The sequence below is a fragment of the Eulemur rufifrons genome, chromosome 15 (genome assembly GCF_041146395.1).
Source record: "Eulemur rufifrons isolate Redbay chromosome 15, OSU_ERuf_1, whole genome shotgun sequence".
NCBI classification, from domain to species: Eukaryota; Metazoa; Chordata; class Mammalia; order Primates; family Lemuridae; genus Eulemur; species Eulemur rufifrons.
This window is the reverse complement of record NC_090997.1, coordinates 986,596-1,004,558: the sequence shown is the minus strand read 5'-3', so window position 1 is coordinate 1,004,558 and position 17,963 is coordinate 986,596. Positions and strand designations below refer to the sequence as shown.

The 17,963-nt window shown below is 50.8% G+C and overlaps 1 pseudogene; it reads left to right on the top strand.

Annotated features, from left to right (window-relative positions):
• The first annotated feature begins 16,209 nt into the window (after window positions 1-16,209).
• On the top strand, window positions 16,210-16,943 carry LOC138395802 (ribosomal protein uL30-like; annotated as a pseudogene).
• The last annotated feature ends 1,020 nt before the right edge of the window (window positions 16,944-17,963 follow it).

Genomic DNA, 17,963 nt, shown 5'->3' with positions numbered 1-17,963 from the left:
GTCTTGGCAGAAACATTAGGGTACATGTCTCCTCTATACGTACAGGGCACATAGGCAAGGAAGTCCCCAGAGGATATGCTCAGGAGGACGATGGTGGGATTATATGGTGTGAGTACTTTAACCGTACTGGATAAGGCTAATTTTATTTCCAAAGTGCTTGTACCAATTTAACTTTTAAGCAGGAATGTGTCAGAGTTTAGGTTGCCCATGTGTTCTCAGAACACTCAGGCAGAAGTGAGGAATGAAGAATTTAAAGACACTGTCTCGGCTTCAGAATTACCTGGCATTTTTCCCTCAGACTCTATTAGTAACTTCCTTTTCTTACTTTTATCCCACATTCCATAGCATTATACTCTTATCGTATAGATTCAGATAATGCTTCCTTTTAGCATAACCACATAGGGTAGTTTTATATGTTAGAAATCTTCCAAAGTATAAAGGAAAGCGTGGAGGGAGGGAGGTGTGGAGGGAGGGACAGAAGGACAAAGGAAGGGAAGGAAAGAAGGAGAAAAGATAAACTAAAATAAAGAACAGGAGAGGAACTGGAAACAGCAAGTATAGCTCACGTTATCAAAATGCAAGGAAATAACAGAGATGTACATAGTACCCGTAGAATACTAGAAACTTAAGAGACCTTTATTGGGTATCTCTTGGTGTATAACAAACTACCCCAAAATTTAGTGGCTTAAAAAAACAAACACTTACTAACTCAAAGAGGTAATACAAACACCAGCAAAATGGAGCAATGTGGGTGGGAGAGGTTGGTGAAGAGAAGGATTTTATAAGTTGTGATAAGTAAGAGGTCATGTGAGTGCAGATGGAAATGACTTTGTTAGTCCGAGTCCTCCAAGAAGCAGATGACAAGGTGGGATTAAACTCAGCAGCATCTATGAGGGGACGCACCTGTCAGAGAATGTGGGGAGGAGCCGGACACCCTGGGGAAGCCGCAGACACAGGTGCAGGTCTGAGCCCACGTGATGCACAGAAGGAGAGAAGTTTGTTGGACGCACCCTAGACCACAGGCAACCTAAGGGGAGTTGAGCAAGGCCATGGAGGAGTCCCTGTGTCCCAGGAATGGGCCTGCCTCAGTGTCCCTGCTGTGACCCGTCACTGGCTGGTGACAGCCCATGGGCAGCAGGGCCTCTGCACCAACGCTGCTGGGATTTCAGAGCACAGGAGCGGGGCCCTTGGTACATTCCCTGGGGGTGTGACTCAAACCTTCTTCCTGAGGGGTCTGGGCCCTTGGAAATCAAACCCCCTCAGGCTGGGTTGCTGGATGGTTCTGCACACACTTAAAATTGGACAAGGGGAACCCCAAAGCCCCAAGTGGATCCTGGGTTCCGCACACACTCCTGCCCCTCTGTGTGAAGCAGCCCTGCCTCCTCCTGGGGATCAGGGTCCCTCCCCTTGCCTGGAGAGGAGGGGGCTCCTCTTCTCACCTGCTGGTCTCTGGGCACGCACTGCCCAAACTGCCCTGGTGGCCACTGTAATGTGTAGCTCAATGGCTCTCGTTTGTCCCCTTGTCAGAGTGGCCCCTCTGGGAGACCAGGACCTGCTACCCTGCAGAGCCAGAGCTGCGGAGATGGGAAGTGCAAATCCCCAGTGCCTGAGTCTCAGTGACGGTGCACGGAGCCACCCCCGCCTCCACCCCTTGGTGTCTGAGCCCACGTGTCCTTCCTGCTGAGATCACAGCGCCCTAGAGAGGTCTCTGGCTCCATAAGTGCACTGTGTCCTGACAGATGGCACCCAGCCCTCAGAGTGTGTCCTCAAGGCTGGCACTGGGCTGTGCCTTTGCAAGGCCTGTGCAGGGCTCTGTGTGGCCGGCAGCCCTGGGCGGGGCAGACTGGGGCGTGAGCAGTGGGTCCCGTGGCCACGGGCCAGGCTGCTCCTCCTGCCCTGTGCAGGGGTCCCCCAGGGGGGGTGCGGTGCTGAGAGCAATTCCGAGCCTGCGGGTCAGAAATGCCCACAGCCCCCGGGGACTGGAGCTGCCTGAGGGTCTGAGGGCAGGAAAGGAAAACCCACCCGTGGAATAGGCATCTGTCCCTGCAAGGATGAGCCTGTGGCCCTTCCGGGATTGAAGGGGCTCAATGTAGTCAACTCCTCGCTTAGTGGCTGGTTGGTCACCTAAGGAAATAGGGCTCTATCAGGGCCCATGATTTGCCTCTAATGCTGACAACTCAGACGTCAGAAGTGGCAGCAGCTGGATTGGCCTTGGTAGGTGGAGCCAATGCTGCTGGGCCACACCCAGCCTCCCCTGCCATCGTGTCCTCCATCCACGGCTGTCCTGCCAGCCCTGGGTGACCGAGAGCGAAGGCTGCCTGACTTCAGTCTGTCTGCCTGGGTGTTCGGGGCCACTGCAGGGGAGGGTGTTTTCTGGTGGGTGTCAGCATGTGATTCAGGCTCAACCCACATGGACCATTTCCTCCTTGTCATGGACCCTGCTGGGACTGTCCAGTGTGTGACTTCGTGGGTTACATAGAACCCAAGTCACATGGGCACTTGGAGTCACAGGGTGGCTTGGTGTACTATGGTCAAGCATTGTGTCTTAGTGCCAGGGACATACCAAAAGTTGCCTCTAACAGGTCACATCTGTCTGCTGGGGGTGGCCTGGCCTTGCTCCCGAGTCCCAGGCTCTGCACTGCGGCTCCCCCACTGGTGCCTGGTTTGGCTCCGTCCTGCGCCTGTTCCCACCACCGACTCTCCCCGCACCGTGGGTCTGAGTGATGGGCCGACTGCACCGCGGCCTGGATCTGCTGCCGTGTCCTTTCCTGTCCAGCCCCACTCAAGGCGGCGTCCCCCTGTGTCACCCGGAGTGTGGCCAAAACAACACAGATGTGGAATGTCGGACCCCAAAGAGGCTCCCCAGGCAGTGAGCCTCCCGGTTTGCAGGGAGGATGTGAGATGCAGCCGTTTGCCTTTTACTCTGGAGGACACGGCCCTGCCTGTCCCTCGCCACTGGACCCACACAACGTCACTGCAGGGGCCACTCCCGACTCTCCGCAAGGTTCGTCTTCACCGTCTAGCGTGCACACGCTTTGTCAAGGCCTCCAGCGAACTTCCCACCTCTCCCTCGTCCCTCCCAGGCAACACGATGTTGCCGATGAAATGAACAGAGTCAATATTCTGCAGGACGTGCGGGACGTCCAGATCCCTTAAGCCTGTGCTGTCGGGGGCAGGGGAGTGACCATCGTCCTGGGGTGAACTGTAAATAAATGCGCTGTGCGTCCCACACGACTGAGAATCGTTCCTCACCCGTTTCTAACTGGAGTGGGAGAGAATGCGCTCTGGAAGTCCACAGCTGCCTCCCCCGGGCCTGGGGCCTTGTCCGAGTGCTCCAGCAGTGACGTCCAGCCAGCGCGAACGGGAAGAAATCTCGCTGAATTAAGCTGAGATAACAGGCAACCGCCACACCACCCGCATCCTGCCGCTCTGTAACGGTGCTGCTGCCCCGCGACACCTGCAGTGTCCTCCACAAGACCCGCCCCGGACACCACCCCATCTGTGTTTGGGGGCAGTGTCACTGGTGTCCCTCTGGCCTTCCGCACAATGAGACCCCTTGCTGCACAGAGCAGGGGCCGGTGTGGGGTGACTCCAGTGTGTCGGTGCCAGCTATGCTCTCGGGCAGTGGGAAATGACAGGGCTGGGACCATGCACCCAGCGGCCCCACGGGGAGACATCATGTGTCAGCGCAGTCCCTGGGCTCTGTGAGCCCCAGTGTAGGGGGCGTCTGGGTTCAGTGTCGACTCAGACCCAACGTGCAGCTCTCCGCACGGTTCTGCCTATTCCCGTCCCCAGGGTACAGTCACCTGAGTGAAGGCCGCAGGTTCCTTTGCAGAAGGGCTGAGGGAAGAGTCCTAGGACGCACTTGCCGTGGGGCTCCAGGGTCCTTCCTCCCATGGACACGGACACCTGCTCAGCCACTGGGTTCTCAGTCTGAGCCTTGGCTGAGGCCTGGGCATTGAGAGTGAGGTCAGGACCTTGCACTGGGTCAGACACCCGCAGCCTCCTGCTCCCAGTCCCTGCTGTCTCATCAGAGACACTGAGCAGCACCCTTGGTGGCTGCCGTCTGTCCTCACTCTGGGACACACACTCCTTTAACCTTCTCCACAACCCCCTGCAGGTGGAGCCCCTTGGCTGCTCCTCTGGGGCTGTTATGGTGACCGTGTCCTCTGGCTTCTGCAGGAAAGTGCCACCACTTGGTGTCTGTCTCTTCAGGGCCAAACCCTCTCCATAGACACTGATGAGCCTGTCTGGGAGACACCTGTCCTCCCCGATTCCCCACCTGCAGAGGACACCACCCCAATCATCGTAGCCACACAGGTCCCCCTGCCAGCACTTTCCTGATGGATTTGGAGAAAGCTGTGCCCTCGGGGCCACTTGTGGACCATGACAGCTGGTGGGTCTCTGGCTTCACATAATGTCTCCACCGCACACGCCACTTCCCTCAGCCTCGTCATTCCATCTTCCACCGTGTTCCAGGGCAACTAAGTCATGTCTACCTCACTGTGACATGGACATTTTTATTATTTGCAGGGAGTTAGCTACACTCCCAGCAAAGAATTGGATCCCTCAGGCAGGGGTCGTTGCAAAGGATGAGAAAATAATAAAAAATAGAAATAAAACAATACAGAGGCAAAAAAAAAAAAAGTTTATAAAGAATAGATTTGTGAAACTAGAAAAAGTGGAGGTACTCAGGGGTCCCCAAAATATTCCCATGAATTTTAGGGCCAGGACTGAAGTTTCACATCAGCATTTATAGGTACAGTGATTGGTTGCCAGGGGTAACAGATTTACATAATAACAGGTAGTTCCTTTTAGGTTCAAAGTCTCCCGCAAGGCTTCTATGGATCCCTTAATTAACTCTATCTATGTGAACAAATGGTTACAAAATCTCTGTAGGACAAAATTCTAAGTTCTAAGATAAAACTATCACTTTGGCAGAAAAGTGAAACAGAGACATAGTGGCTCCATATTTCTTTATCTAGTTATTGTGAATTGAGACAGGTCTTCAGAAGTCTAGCAAAAACTGTCCCTTGGGCTAATTGCTTTTAGCCACAGGTGTCTGTCTCTCGGGAGGGGGGAAGGCACTTCTTTGATCAGCTCCCGTCTGTGGCTCCATGCAAACCTGCTTTGTGGTTCAAAGTAGGCAAAAACCACAGGCTTGAGACTGCAGCGTCACCTTGGAAAGCAGCTGCTACTGACCATTGAGACGCCCTCCTGAGGCGAGGCAGCTAACACGTTCACATATTCCTTCAGGGCAAAGCCTTGCAAAACTCCTGAAATCATTTCTGTCTCTGATATAGTAATATTAATCTAGTGGCCTGACAATTATTATTATTTTTTGAGACAGCATCTCACTCTATGTCCCAGGCTGGAGTACAGTGGTCCAATCATAGCTCATTGTAACCTTGAACTCCTGGGCTCAAGCAATTGTCCTGCCTCAGCCTTCTGAGTAGCTAGGACAATAGGCACGCACCACCATGGCAGGCTAATTTTTTAATTTTTTTGTAGAGATGAGGTCTCACTTTGTTGCTCAGGCTGATCTTGAACTCTTGGGGTCAAGGGACCCTCCCGTCTCAGCCTCCCAAAGCGCTGGCACTACAAGGGACATCATGTTTTCCAGCCTATAAAGAGCCGCCCCAGCAGGGACTTTCCCACATGCCCTGGGGTCATAAGAAAGTGCCCCCAGGCCAAGCGATTTGTTTATCCAGCCCATCGGGCCGTTAACCAGACACCCTCGAAGTCCCACCCGGCAGTGCTCCTTGGCCCCCTGCAGGGCTGTGCCACCTAGTTCTCGCAAAGCTCCCACGCGGGGCGCACACTGCACCACAGGGGGGAGGCGTCTGCAGCGTCCTCCAGCACAGCCAGCGGGGCCACTTCCAGAGAAGGGCGAGCCCTCGGCGCGCGCAGAGTCCCGAAGGGCGTCGTCGGATAACGCTGGGCAGCTGGCACAAGCGCAGGTTCCCCAGCAGGCCCCGACTTCCGCGCAGCAGGCCTGCCCGGGCCGAGCGTCCGAACGTCTCTGGAGAAATGAGACCCTCACAGTGGCGTCCTCAGCTGCCATCCGCGCTGCCTGCCCTTCCTCTACGGGGGATAAAGCCTCTCTGTAGGACACCGCGGAGGCTGTCGCACTGAGTAGCTGCTGCCACAGCCCTCGGATTCTCACCCTCCTTCCGCAGGCATCCACACAGCTCAGCAGTGGCCAGCCAGCTCCACTGTCCCTGTAGGTTCCCGCCCACCCCGTCATTATTATGCAGAGTCCTCACCGCACTTGCCACAGCGTCCCCCAACCAGGCAGCTTCTCAGGTCACCGCTGGTGAGATCCATGGCATTTCTGTTGCCACCTTGTGCCACGGACCTCTGTGCCTTATCTACCCACCCGGATGGCGTCCTCTTGTCCTGCCAGGCAGCCGATGAGCTTGCCCCAAATCCACGCCTTTTTGCCTGTGTTCTTAGAGAATTCCTGACACCATTTGTCTTAGTTGGGTCCTGTGAGGAGCAGCCCCCAACACAGTGCTGAATGTGCCGGGATTCACTGGGGAAAATGCAAGTGACGGACCCTGGGGAGGAAGACAGACAAGGCTGGGAGAGCCGTCAGACCGCGGCGCAGTCGGAACCCAGGGAAGGAGCGAGGAGGGAAGGGGGCTGGGAGCGTCCTAGACCCAGCGCAGGCTCAGGGACAATCCGTGAGGGCGCAGGGAGCCCTGGAGCCTCCCTCAGCCTGCAGAGGAGGAACGGCCCTGCCTTGGTTTCCCTGCTGCTCTCAATCTTTGTCCTGACGACGCCGTGGGGAGCGTGGTCCCAGAGCCAAGGTGGCAACGGTTTCCCGCCGCAGCAGCTGGGCGGTCATCGGTTAGGCTTCCTCGCGCTGAGGGTCTGGGCTGCGCATCCGCACCACCGCCGCAGCGGCCTGGTGGGGAGATGACGATGAAAGAGAGAAAAGGGGAAGAATTTCCTCTAAGTCGATGAGAAGGGATGTGGTTTAGGGCACCAGCGGAGGCAGTGGAGCAGGATGGGTCCCCTGCAATGACCGGCCAGGCGGCAGAAGGCCGGGCTGTGGTGCAGCTGCAGACACAGCAGCAGAGGCGGCGGGACCGTACAGGTTGTCTTCTAATGTGCCCGGTTTTCTCAGCGAAGGAGGAAGCAAGGTCGGCAGCTGCAGTGGGAATGGGGAGGGAGGGTGGGCGTGTGAGCAAAGAGAGACGGTGTGTGACTGTCACCAGGCCAGGAGACTCAGGGTGACCCTTGCAGGGCGAGGACGAGCGCTGGCCACGGTGGGCGCCCCGTGAGGTCTGGGCGGTGAGGGGAGAGCAGTGAGCGAGCTGGGCGTGGTTCTCCAGCCTCCTGCCGCTCACGGCGCAGGTGCGGGGCAGGCACAGGTGCAGTCCCCCACCCCCACCCCCCGTGGGGTTTGTCAAGCAAGGGTGACAACGCAGGGGACAGGAGGGAGGGCTTGGAACTATTTACCACAGACTTCAAAGTGGGTGAGGGGGAGGAGAGGACACCAAGGCTGAGGGACTGCGAGGAGAGGCAGGACTGGGACTCTGTGGGGGGCCAAGGATCGTGGGACTGCAAGCTGGAAAACAGGCACATGCGCAGTGAGTGGTTTGCGGATTTACACCGCAGCCCTCAGAGCCCGCATTCCCCTCCCGGGGACGAGTGGGAGGACGGTCAGAGAGCGGGAGGCGGGAGGCGCGACATCAGGACCGTGGCAGGGCGGGGTTCTCAGCATGACAAGCCCTGGGGGTGACGAGGGCGTGGGGCCCAGGCAGAGCAGGGCAGGACAGGAGCTCCCGGATCTGAGAATCGGGGCCGGGGCATCCTGTCTGCCCTACCGCGTCTGTTGCTGCCGCGACAAACTCCCACGAGCCAAGCGGCTTGAAACAGCACCTACCACCATCTCTCAGTCCGGGGGTTACAGTCCCGCACGGACTCACGGGGCCAAGGTCAAGGTGTGGCAGGTCTGAGTTCCTTCCTGGGGCTCTGGGGAAGGATCCCCTTCCAAGCTCCTTCAAGCTGTTGTCCCAATTCACTTCCTTGCAGACATGAGACTGAGGTCCCCGCTTCCTCACTAGCTGTCATCCGGGAGCCACCCCGGGCTCCTAGAGCCGTCTCCCGGGCCGGCACATGTGGCCCCTACAGCGCGCGCAGCCCTTCCCCCACTTGGAACCTCTGGCCTCCCCCCTGCCGCGTCCCCTGCGCCGCGTCCCCTCTTCCTGGTCCCCTCTGCCGCGTCCCCTCTGCCTTCCTCTGCTGCAGCTTCTCTGAGTGCGGCCAGAGCAGGTGCCCTGCCTTGATGGCTCGTGTGACTTGACTGGCCCCACCCAGATAGTCCAGGAAAATCTCCCTATTTTAAAGTCCTTCGCCTTCCTTACATCAGCAAGTCCCTTTGCCAAGTAGTGCACCTAGTCACAGGTTCCTAGGACTGGGAGGGACGTCTTTGGGGACCGCTATCAGCCTACACATCTGCCTAAGTTGAAATCACCAAGGGTGAAGCAGGCGGCACTGCTGGGGAGGGACAGGGCGAGCCAGGAGCTACAAGGTCCCGATGGAGGGAAGAGGGGGGCGACAGTGAGGGGAGCGGGGCCCTAATCTGAGGACAGGTTAGGGGAGTTAGGGAGGAGGGAGGCAGAGAGGTCTGAGAAGCACAGTGAGGAGCGAGGACCCCTCCCCACCTCCCGGCCCAGGGTACAGGTCCCTGGGGGACACCCCATGTAGAGGACGTGGGAGGGGCCGTGTCCTCAGGGAGACCCAGGCGTCTGCGGAGCTGCGAGGTGCAGACACCCTGAGAGAGGACAGTGGAGGTGCCGATCACGGGCTGAGCGTTCCAGGGGCGCAGTGGAAAGATTTCTGGAGTTGGGTGGGGCGTGCGGGGGACAGAGTGGGGGTGTGCAGGGCCTTGTGGGGATGCGAGTGCAGGGCATTTGGGGACCCGGCGTGACTGAGACAAACAGGGAAAGGCTGTGACAAGATCAGTCCTGGTGGAATTGAAGGGGATGGCGGCGGTGAGGCTGGGGAGGGGGAGGCGGCAGGCGGAGCAGGGCTGAGCTGTCACCTGGGCTGTGTCTGGAGGTGAGGACGGTGGGTGGTTGGGTCTCAGTGCCCTTGGCCCCCGATGACAGGACCCGGTTCCTGAGGGAGGAGGGGTCTTAGCGGATTCAGTCTTGACCCTGAGAGAGCAGGGTGCGCTCCCCCCACCTCTCGGGTCTGCCCTGACACCTGCTGCTGGGGGTGCCACTTCTGAGCCCACGTGTGACCCTGGGCAGGGGCCTCTTCTGCCCTGCGGAGGGGACGCAGGCCTAGGGGAGCTGCGCTCTCAGTCCTGATAGTGCCATGTGCGTGTCCACACAGAATATCACGTGGACACGGGGACGTTGTTCCCACATGGTGAAACGGGTAAACAGGGAGTTTGCCAAGAACTGAGAAATGCCCCGGAACTCCGTGCACTGGGACCCGCCCCGTCTCCGTGTCGCCAGTGCTGCGCGGACGTCCTGGCTCGTCCTCTCAAGAGCGTCAACAGTGCCGGGAAGACAGCAGGCGCCAGGTCGTCATCAGGCCGTTGGGAAAATTGCTGTGACCCTCACGGGTTCCTCGGGTGTGGAGTGAGCAGATGTGAGGAGCAGCTCAGAGATCTGGAAGGACTGCAGAGTGATCTGCTCACCCGCCAGTCTGGCCGCCCTGTCCTGACCCCTCAGCTGGCCTCAGGGACCGCGACGGAGCGAGAGGAAAACGCAGGAGCGAAAACCCTGGGACTCTTTCTCGGGGCGTGACACACACGAACAAATGAGACGTCTCCGTGGGAACAAGCGAGAATGCGGAGTAGCAGAAAATGTTTCCCCCTTTCAGTGTCCCAGGGCGTCGCTCTCCAGGGGCTGCAGGGAGGGGTCGCAGGGAAGGAGGAAACCTCAGGGGGGGCCCAGGGCTCCCGGCTCTGCGCGCCCCCAAAGGGAAGACCTTTGCGGGGTAACTGATAAAATTTTATATTACTCTGACATTTTGTAACATTAGGGGATTTTAGTAATTGCAGTAATTTTCTTCAGCATAATAATATTGTTTGAAGAAAAGTGTTATTTTTTAAGAGACAAGTACTGAAGTATTTAAGAAGGAGGTTACAATGTTGGCAAGTAATTTGCAAGTGTTTCAACAAAGTTATAGAAATATAATTTATTACATACATAAAGTAAATATGACAAAATATTCAAATGATTACATCTAGCTGACCAGATGTACTATTCCTTCAAACTTGAGGAATCTGCAGTTTCCACGTAAGTTGGAGAAAACGTAAAAGCTAATAGTACATAATGACGTGAGAAATGTGAACCACATCATGTTGAATGGAAATTAAGCTTCAAGAGTGTGTGTGTTGGCCGGGCGCGGTGGCTCACGCCTGTAATCCTAGCACTCTGGGAGGCCGAGGTGGGCGGATCGTTTGAGCTCAGGAGTTCGAGACCAGCCTGAGCAAGAGCGAGACCCCATCTCTACTAAAAATAGAAAGAAATTATATAGACAGCTAAATATATATATATAGAAAAAATTAGCCGGCATGGTGGCGCATGCCTGTAGTCCCAGCTACTCGGGAGGCTGAGACAGGAGGATCGCTTGAGCCCAGGAGTTTGAGGTTGCTGTGAGCTAGGCTGACGCCACGGCACTCACTCTAGCCTGGGCAACAGAGTGAGACTCTGTCTCAAAAAAAAAAAAAAAAAGAGTGTGTGTGTGAGAACGTGCCAGCATGACAGCATTTGTGTGTCGGTGTTAGTTTTTGTGTGTCAGTCTGTGTGTGCATTCATTCACTCCACAGACATATTTTTAATTATTAGAAAATATTTATTAGCTTGTTTTTTAAAATTTTATTTCAGAATATTATGGGGGTATAAATGTTTTGGTTACATAAATTGCTTTTGTACCATTTGAGTCAAAGTTATAAGTGTGCCCATCACCCAGGCAGTGTGCATTGTACCGTCAGGTGCGAATTTATGATCCCCTCCTCCGCCTCCCACCTGCTGGATTTCCAATGAGTGTTATTTCCACATGTGCACATAAGTGTTGATCGATTATTCCACAGATATTTTTATTCATTTATTTATTTAAGACAGAGTCTCACTCTGTAGACCAGAGTGCAATGGCATCATCATAGCTCACTGCAACCTCAAACTCCTGGGCTCAAGCCATCCTCCTGTCTCAGCCTCCCGGGTAGCTGGGACTACAGGCATGTGCCACCATGCCCAGCTAATTTTTTTCTACTTTTAGTAGAGACAGGGTCTCACTCTTAATCAGACTGGTCTCTAACTCCTGACCTCAAGTGATCATCCCACCTCGGCCTCCCAGAGTGCTAGGATTACAGGTGTGAGCCACCATGCCCAGCCCATTTGCCCATTTTTTTAAATTGGGTTATTTGGCAGTTTTTGCAACTGAATTGTGTGAGTTCCTTATATATTTTGGATATTAAGCACTTACAAGAAGTACAGGCTGCGTGCAGTGGCTCACACCTATAATTGTAGCACTCTGGGAGGCCAAGGCAGGCGGATTGTTTGAGCTCAGGAGTTTGAAAACAGCTTGAGCAAGAGCAAGACCCCGTCTCTACAAAAAAATAGAAAGAAATTAGCTGGACAACTAAAAGTATATAGAAAAATTTTTTTACAAATTTTAAAAAAGAAGTATAGTTTGCAAACATTTTATCCCATTACCTAGCTAACCTTTTAATTTTGTTGATTATTTCCTTTGCAGAAGCTTTTGAGTTTCATAATAGTCCCACTTGTTTATATTTGCTTTTGTGGGCATCCATTTTAGTGTTATATCCCAAAATGTTGCCAAAACCAAAGTCAAAGAGATTTTCCCCTATGTTTTCTTCTAGGAATTTTACAGTTACAGATCTTATATTTAAGTCTTTAATCCATTTTGAGTTAATTTTTATACATGGCATAAGATAAGGGTCTAATTTCATTCTTTTACCTGTAGATTTCCAGTTTTCCCAGCACCATTTATTGAAGAGATGTTCCTTTTCCCATTGTGTGTTTTTGACACCCTTGTCAAGGACTAGTTGACCATATATATGTGAGTCTATTTTCTCCCATTGGTCTATGTTTCTGTTTTTCTGCCAATACCATACTGTTTTGATTACCGTGGCTTTGTGATACAGTTTGGAATCAGGGAATGTGATGCCTCCAGCTTTGTTCTTCTTTCTGAAAATTGCTTTGGTTATTCAGAGTCTTATTTATGGTTCCCAATAAATTTTAGGATTCTGTTTTCTATTTTTATGAAGAATGCCATTGAAATGTTTATAGAATTGCTTTGAATCTGCAGATTGCTTTGGGTACTATGGCCCTTTTAACAATATTAAGTCTTCCAATCAAGGTAACATGGGCTATCCTTCCATTTATTTGGGTCTTTTTCAATATCTTTCATCAGTGTTTTATAGTTTTCAATGTGCAGGTCTTTCACTTCCTTGGTTAAATTTGTTTCTAAGTTGTTCTTTTTGGTGCTATAGTAAATGGGATCATTTTTTAAATTTCTGTTTAGGATAGTTCATTGTAAGTATATAGAAATGCAACCAATTTTTGAATTTAATTTTATGTCCTACAACTTTACTGAATTCATTCATTGGTTCTAACAGTTTTTGGGTGGAGTCTTTAGGGTTTTCTATATATAAGATCATGTCATCTGCACACAGGACAATTTAACTTCTTCCTTTCCAATGTGAATGCCTTTACATCTCTGAGTTGCTGCTTCCTCTTATCGAGTGTTTAAGAAACGCAGAACATTCAGTGTAAAACAGGCACTTGGAGTCCTCACAGGGTCCTCTTCCACAATTGCAGCTGAAACTATGACTTGTCATTGTCATTGTTCTCCTGCCTCTCTCTCCATACACTCCCCTCTTAAAAGAACTACACACTGGCATTGAAAACAAGAACCAATACCAACAAATAAAATAATAGTCTGGAGTTTACTTTAAAATAATCGTATGGGTTATAAATAAATCAGGATTGGGCATTATTGATCGCTGTGACTGAATGAAGGGTACAGGAGGGCTCACTGCACTCTTCTCTCCACTTCTGTGTATGTTTAGAATGTCCTTAGTACAGAGTTTAAAAAATAAGTACCAAGGCAATCTAGGACTGGGGGCAGGATCACAATAGCTGAAGCATCATGACATCCTGGTTATCATTGCAAATCAAACCTCCAAAAAAATAGACATTGTGAACGGAAACTACAGAGACAAGATGTCTTTAGATATCTCCAAAATCCTCATTTTCATCCCCTAAATTCACTTGGGTCACTTGGTGCTTCCTCTCATCCACCGTGTCCACGTGGGCAAGTCCTGGAGCCCAGGGTGACGGGCAGGGAGTGGGGATTCGTCAACTGCGCTGGGATCCGGGTAGGAGAGGGCTGGCCTTGAGAGGGGAGGGGCCGCAGGAGACACCTGGAGAGTGGCTGTTCCCAGGAATTCCTTCCTCACTGTCTGGGAGAAAGTGTGACAGGACAGAAGACCCTTGGTCTTCAGGGGTCCCCCACTCCCCAGATTGTGTAGGAAATGGGGGGGGGTGCGGTGAGTGCAGCTGAGCTGGGGGCTGGGCTGGGCAAGGCTGTACCTTCAGCAGATTGTCAAAGTCATCTGGGTCCCCTGCGGGGTGCGAGTCTGCCCATCTGCCTGACTCTCAGGGACAACTGGAGACCCAGGTGCCAGAGGATTCTAAGACAAGAGCCTGGAGGGTCCCCTCCAGCGCCACTGCTTCTTCGGCTCCTGCCTCAGCTGGGGGAGCTCTATGGAAGCTTCCAGGGCATGTTTAGGGCCTGAAGTGGAGTTACACTGGGGGGATAAACTTCAGGCATCAGGGTCCTTCACCTGCACAGGGCCCTCGAAATAGTCGCTCACCTTTCTTTCTAATTTTCTATTCATATTTTTTACTTTTTTTTTTTTTTTTACAATAGAAGACCCCCAAATTGTATGAACATTAACCTCCCACAGACCTTGGACCCCTCATTTACACAGTAGAGACGTGTCCCACATCCATACATTTCAGGAGTGCAATGTCACCCCGGACCCTCCCCCGAGGATCTGCTGTCACCAGCTGTGCCTGTGTCTCTCCAGAGCCTGATTATGCATAAAACTCTACACTGCTCGTCACACAATAGAGATGATTCCCATCCCCGCGTCAGGTCTGTGAATTGCTGGGGGATTTCCTGAAATGGCCACGTGCACCGCCTGTCTCCTTCAAAGGCAGAGCTGCTCGGGTGGGATTCGAGCCAGCGCCTCAGGTGGGAGGACTCGCACCTTAGTCCTTCACAGCAATGGCTGGGCTGTGGAAGGCTTCATCATAATTCCTCTATGAAACTTAACATAAATTCTGCCGTGAGATTTTTCATCTGATTTCATTTCATATTGATGTTTTTTATTCTTATTTCAGCATATTGTGGGGCTACAAAAGTTTAGGTTACGTATATTGCCCTTGCCCCCCCCCCCCTCAGTCAGAGCTTCAAACGTGTCCATCCCCTAGACAGTGTGCATCGCACTCATTGTGTATATATACACCCATCCCCTCCCCCACCCACATTCACCCAACATCCGATCAATGTTATTCCTAAATGTGCTCTTAGGTGTTGATCAGTGAAACCAATTTGATGGTGAGTACATGTGGTGCTTATTTTTCCATTCTTGGTATATTTCACTTAGTAAAATGAGTTCCAGCTCTATCCAGGAAAATACAAGAGGTGCTAGATCGCCATTGTTTTTCATGGCTGAATAGAACTCCATGGTATACATATACCACATATGATTAATCCACTCATGTATTAATGGGCACTTGGGTTGTTTCTGCATCTTTGAAATTATAAATTGTGCTGCTATAAACAATTGGGTGCAGATGTCTTTTTTATAGAATGTCTTTTGTTCTTTTGGGTAGATGCCCAGTAATGGGATTGCTGGATCAAATGGTAGTTCTACTTGTATCTCTTTGAGATATCTCCATATTACTTTCCACAGAGGTTGTACTAGTTTGCAGTCCCACCAGCAGTGTATGAGTGTTCCTATCTCTATGCATCCACACCAACATTTGTTGTTTTGGGACTTTTTGATAAAGGCCATTCTCACTGGAGACAAGTGATATCTCATTGTGGTTTTGATTTGTATTTCTCTGATGATTAGAGATGTTGAGCATTTTTCCATATATTTTTTGGCCATTAGTCTGTCTTCTTTTGAAAAGTTTCTGTTCATGTCCTTTTCCCACTTTTTGATAGAGTTGTTTGATATTTTACTGCTGATTTTCCTGAGTTCTATATAGATTCTAGTTATCAGTCCTTTATCAGATGTGTAGCATGTGAATATTTTTTCCCATTTGGTAGCTTGCCTATTTGCTCTCGTGAGTTTCCTTGGCTGTATAGAAACTTTTTAATTTAATCAGGTCCCAATTATTTATTTTTGTTGTGGCTGTGATTGTCTTTGAGGTCTTATTCATAAATTCTTTGCTTAGGCCAATGTCCATAACAATTTTTCAACATTTTCTTCTAGAATTCTTATAGTGTTACACCTTAGGTTTAAGTCCATGAGTTGATTTTTTGTGAGAGGTAAATGGTATGGATCCTGTTTCAGTCTTCTACATGTGGCTATCCAGTTTTCCCAGCACCATTTATTGAATAAGGGTTCTTTTCCCCAATGTATGTTTTTGTCTGCTTTGTCAAAGATTAGATGGCAATATGAGAATTTTTTTTTTTTTTTTGAGACCGAGTCTCGCTCTGCTGTCCAGGCTAGAGTGCTGTGGTGTCAGCCTAGCTCACAGCAACCTCAAACTCCTGGGCTCAAGCGATCCTACTGCCTCAGCCTCCCGAGTAGCTGGGACTACAGGCATGCGCCACCATGCCCGGCTAATTTTTTCTATATATATTTTTAGTTGTCCATATAATTTATTTCTTTTTTTTTTTTTTTAGTAGAGATGGAGGTCTCGTTCTTGCTGAGCCTGGTCTTGAACTTCTGCACTCAAACGATCCAAATACCTCAGCCTTCCAGAGTGCTAGGATTACAGGCATGAGCTACTGCGCCCGGCCATGAGGATGGTTTTATACCTGGGTTCTCAGTTCTGTTCCATTGGTCTATGTCTCTGTTCTTGTGCCAGTACCATGCTGTTTTAGTTACTATAGCCTTGTTGTATAGCTTGAAGTCTAGGAAATTTATGACTTCCAATTTGTTCTTTTTGCTTAAGATTGCTTTTGCTGAGAAAGATGGCGGAGAAAGAGGAAAGGAAAAAAAAAATCTCTTTGGTTCCAGAAAATCTCCTGAAAAAGAGGAAAGCTTACCAAGTCCTCAAAGCCACCCAGGCAAAGCAGGCACTTTTGGCAAAGAAAGAGCAGAGGAAAGGAAAAGGGCCCAGGTTTAAGCAACTGGAATCATTTCTACATGATTCCTTGTGGCAGCAATGTGACAGGGTGCATCTCAGAGAACTAGAAGTGAAACCTCATGCCTTGGAATTGCCAGATAAACATTCCTTGATCTTTGTTGTATGCATCCAAAGGATTAATGGGGTAAGTTCACTGGTGCAAAAGACAATCGCAAGACTTCGCCTAAAGAAAATTTTCAGTGGCGTCTTTGTTAGAGTCACCCCGCAGAGCCTAAAATTGCTGCGTATGGTGGAACCTTATGTGACCTGGCGATTTCCAAATCTGAAGTCTGTCTGGGAACTCATCTTGAAACGTGGACAAGCCAAAGTCAAGAATAAGACCATTCCTCTGACAGATAATACAGTGATCAAAGAGCACCTGGGGAATTTGGTGTCATTGCTTGGAAGAGCTCATTAATGAAATTGCCTTCCTGGGGGAGCATTTCCAGGAGATCTCATGGTTCTTGCATCCTTTCCAACTCTCAGTGGCCCGTCATGCTACCAAGAATAAAGTGGGCTTCCTCAAGGAGATGGGTTCGAAGTGAACACATTAATCAGCTCATCCACCAGCTGAACTAGACCCAGAATATCTGACAGCACGGTGCATTGGAAGCATGTGTTTTGGGGTTTTGGAATTATCAGGTATCTTCAAAGAAGATTATTTTCTGCTCTATCTTCAAAAACAAAGGGAAGTGTCAGGGAAAAGACAGTTAGTTATGCTCATGGCAGGAACCTCTCATCACAGTTCAGTTCCAAGGAAAAATTCGAGTGTTTTCCACTTTGGCTGCTGCCACCTCTGAAATCACATGGCATGGAGAAAGGAGTCCTGCTTTGTCAGATCTTCTATCTTGAAGTTAAACGTTGGTGAATGAATGACTCAAGCAAGTGTATGAGGATCCCTACGACTCCTGCAACAGTGGACCAAGCCCAGGGGCTACTTGAATCTGGGTATTCCCAGGGCTTTGCTTTGAAAAGACTTGAAATACAATTAGAAAGGAAAATGTGAAAACAAGTGTTCAGTTGTCTCTTTGAATTCATGTTCCAAGTTTTCAGTGATGGCTTTGAGAACTCTCAGACTTGACTGGCTCTAAGTGCATCTGGCAGCTTTGGTATCCTAGTCTGCAATTGGTTTAGTCCCTTTTTCTAGTTTAGGATTTGAGAATGAAGGACCGCTTTGACCAGTAAATGCATATACTCAAAATTTTGCTCACAATTTTAGGGTGTTCATTGACTCTTCTCCCCATGGACCTTTGCACTTCTTGTGAGGAAGTCTTGCTCTTTGCAGGATTGGTCACCCAAGCTCTGATCTTGGAAGTCTCTGCTTCCATTGTCTTGTGGAAGACCAAAGCTGACCAAAATAGCTTTCCCCTTCACAGTGGCAGATTATGTTGCCCTGCACTATCAAGTCTGGGAAATGCCCACCATTCCTCCCCCTCCACCATTCAGGATGGAATTTCCTGGTTTCTGTGATGATCTTCTTTCTCCTTAAAACCAAGATCAGGAAGAAATGGACCATTTTCTTGGTTTGGCATGGATGAACTTAGCGCTATTTGGCTTTTGGGGCACCTGGCAGGCAGCTTGATTGACCTTTATCTTGCA